Source organism: Odontomachus brunneus, unplaced genomic scaffold, assembly GCF_010583005.1.
Source record: "Odontomachus brunneus isolate Ranch 3 - 2012 unplaced genomic scaffold, Obru_v1 Obru_scaffold_048, whole genome shotgun sequence".
Taxonomy (NCBI): domain Eukaryota; kingdom Metazoa; phylum Arthropoda; class Insecta; order Hymenoptera; family Formicidae; genus Odontomachus; species Odontomachus brunneus.
In genome coordinates, this window is record NW_022639498.1 from 2119703 (window position 1) to 2123217 (window position 3515).

Sequence of the window (3515 nt, forward strand, 5' to 3'; positions counted from 1 at the left end):
CAGGAAATTTTTCTGGAAGCAACATGGTCATTTACGTCCCTAACTATAAGGTTTTCAAACAAATAGTGACAAAAGATATTGACACGACTGAATCTATCGAAGACATCATAGAAAACTTATCTCCTCCTCCGGAATTGCGCGGACCATGACCCAAACCCTGCAAAGTAAACAATCTGAGGAGAAGGATGATCGATACCTCAGACCCAAGTAAGCTCTCTTACGTTAATACAAATTCTTTTATATTTACGTACAATTATCTTACATTATCTATCTCTGCCTTATACCTAGGCAAAAGAATTTTCTTTTCCCCATTTATTCAAAGAGTACGTAGGTGTACAAATTACCAACGCTTCGGCCATGTCCTCGCTTAGTGCAGAGGTAGAGCTAGAAGCGCCGTGTGTCCCAAATGTTAAGGCAAAAACTATCCCGCTGAAAGATGTGTCGCCAGCGATTAAACTGCATTAACTGTTCCAGAAATGGGTATGTTGGTGCAAACCATTCAGCGGCTGACAGTTCATGTCCGGTCTTCCTGGACAATAAAAAAATTAAGATAATTATGGCTAAACTAGGCATGGGTCCTTGCAAGGGGACAGCTTACTATTATTAAGAACAAACTCCTCTTTAGAGAGGATTGGTTCAATACTTCGCGCCACAATGAACGTCCCTTATTAACTTTTGCAGACATCCTCAAAGTATCACCGAATTCTAATCCCGATATCTCATCGTTTAAACTACTAACTTTTCCTTGAACATCTCCCTGTCACGTGCTGTTCCGTCTCTTCAGGACCACAGATTTCCCCCTCCCCTTCCTCTCTCATATCCATCCCAGCATCATTACCCCCTCCCCAAAAATCCTTCATCTCAGCATCTCTCATTGTTCCCTACCACTAACTTCTCTCCTTCTATTAACTTCCCTGTTGTCAATCCTAATCTTATCCTCCGTCCTCACCTTTCCCTCCTCCTAACCAAACCCTTTCTCCCAACCCCACCCAACAACCCAATTTCACTCAACCTAAAAAAGACATTACCTTACAGAATAATTATAATAAACCAATTAAACAGTTTCAATTCAAAAGTGACCCAAAGCATAATAACGCTAATGAGAAACCCCCCGAGGTTCATGATTCAGCTGATGCAAGAAACTTATTCTGCCAACGATTTATATCAACGCTAACAGAACTGATATCTCCCAGTACTCCAAATCATATACCCATTAACTTAAACCAAAAGCAACTTTTGGAATTATCTTATCGCCTGTCATGCACGGTCTTTGATACCATAATTTAGCCTCATCTCTATCTTCTTAATTCATCATATTAATTGATACTTCCCTACCCTGTGGCTTCTTACAACATCAATTCCCAAACAAATTATCCCATAATCTTCGGGAGCGGTGCACTTGGACACGGTGCATTTGGACACAGCCAATCACAGCACCGTGTGATTAGAGACATTTGTAGGGTCCCTTGGAACAGCGACTTGTGATTGGACTGTGTCCAATTGCCCTGTGTCCAACTGATATACACCCTAATCTTCTCCTCCCGAGATAAAAATTTCGAGTTCTTCAGTGGAACTGCAGATCGATGACTGCAAGGCTGGGTGATCTCGCAGCTATTATCCAAAAATATACTCCTACGTTTATAAGTCTACATGAAATATGGCTAACGGATCAAAGCACGTTCAATCTTTCTAATTATCACACCGAACAGGAACGGCATGGGCGGTAGATCAGCTATACTAATCGAAAAATCTGTGAAATTTTCAAAAATAGATATTCCAAACATAAACAGGATAGGTATAGCTTCCGGACTGGAGCCGTGTCTTGAATCAGCGATGTGCCGACGTTTCGCAAGCGTTGCAGTTTGCATTATCAGGGCTGAGAGCTCTGATACTGAGCTTCCTTGGATAAAGGTAGTCCTTATATGCCTCCTTACCCCTTGTGTAGATAGCGCTGGAGGGTAGGGGGCATGGTTTGAATCTAGCCAATCAGCGCATTTTAATTGATCAGCTGGTCAATTAAAAAACCGGAAGGGCAGTGTGCCAAATAGAGTTTACTTGCACACCTTTGTCTCGGTTGAGGTTGTTGGGATGTTTTAAAATTTCTAGATCTTCACGATATTTTCTGGCAAAATAACTTTGAGAAGAAGACAGTCTGGCGGCCTTGTCATATTGTACGGAGTGTTCAGTCTCCATCCAGTGTTCAGCTAGGGCTGATTGAGCAAAGTGGCCGTATATCGCTGGCCTTGGTATATCGCTGTTGTTCCTTGATTCGCGTACTGATCTTCCTCCCGGTTTCTCCTATATAAACTTTACCACAAGAGCAAGAGATCTTATATACATCTGATGTCTCCAGGCATGATTTCTAATCCTTCGGATTTGAGAGTAAATGAGAGATCTTCCTATGAGATTTGAAGATTACTTTGATATCGTGTTTACCCAGAATTCTGCCGATAGGTTCTGTTATGCCCTGGAGATATGAAAGAACAGCCGTCTTTTTCTTTTCTCTCTCTTCATCTAGTGTGTCAGTGTTTTTAGGACTGAAAATTCTGTTCTTTAGAATTGTTCTTGTATTGTTTGTGTGACGTTTTTGCTGTTGTATCCATTTTTGATTAAGGCTGTACTGAGATGCTCTAATTCTCCATCCAGAGAAGATGATTCCGAAATTATGAGCGCTCTATAAACCAATGAACTTGTGACAGAATTCTTTTGCGAGGGATGATGATGAGAGGTTGCATGTAGATATCGGTCCATGTGTGTTAGTTTCCAGTAGATCTGGTGACCTAAGGTGCCATTTTGGTTCCTTTGGACTAGCACATCCAGAAAGGGAATTTGATTCCACTTCCAATGTGAACTGAATACTGGGATGCTGTGAATTGAGAAAACCGAGAAACTGATAGCGAATTCAGTAGCTTGCACTAGTGCGCACTGAGTGCGCATTAAGGCTTGTTTACAGTACATTCTTATATTTAAGATCATGTCTTAAATACATATTTAAAAACATTTTAACTAATAAAATGATTCGTACGGATGTTATACATATCATATTATGGTTAAAAATATTTGAGAATTTATTTGAGAATTATTTAAAACAATCTTTAAATATAATAACATACTATGAACAAGCCTTAGTGCGCACTGACAAGTAACGCTACCCAAGTGTCATACGCCGATTTTCCTGAGACTGTGCATACGTGTAGTACATTGAAAAATATCTGACACGTATTTTTTTATATCTGCCCAAAAGCCGTTTTAAGGGTAGAAAACGCCCTTATGAATATATAGGGGTGAATTCCAGTATTTCACGAAGTACTCGTACGTTTGTTACAGAATGGGGTATACGGTGATTTTCAAAGTTGCTGAATCTAAATCTGCTCCCAATTTTTGAGAATTCAATATGGTGGAACCAATATGGCGGATCTGATTTTTTTAAAAAGAAGACAGCAAGACATTGTCGCTCTCTGCCAAACCCGGGAATAACCAACGTGGAGGTGGCGACAAACTATTCCCTTTTTTTT

At 40.3% G+C, this 3515-nt stretch overlaps 1 long non-coding RNA gene across 1 annotated transcript in view; it reads right to left on the reverse strand.

Moving 5' to 3' along the window:
* Positions 1-270: 270 nt before the first annotated feature.
* Positions 271-3515, reverse strand: part of LOC116844997 — a 6042-nt gene continuing 2797 nt past the window's right edge. The window contains exon 3 of the long non-coding RNA XR_004378174.1: positions 271-529. This is a non-coding gene — a long non-coding RNA (uncharacterized LOC116844997). The remainder of the gene's footprint in view (positions 530-3515) is intronic.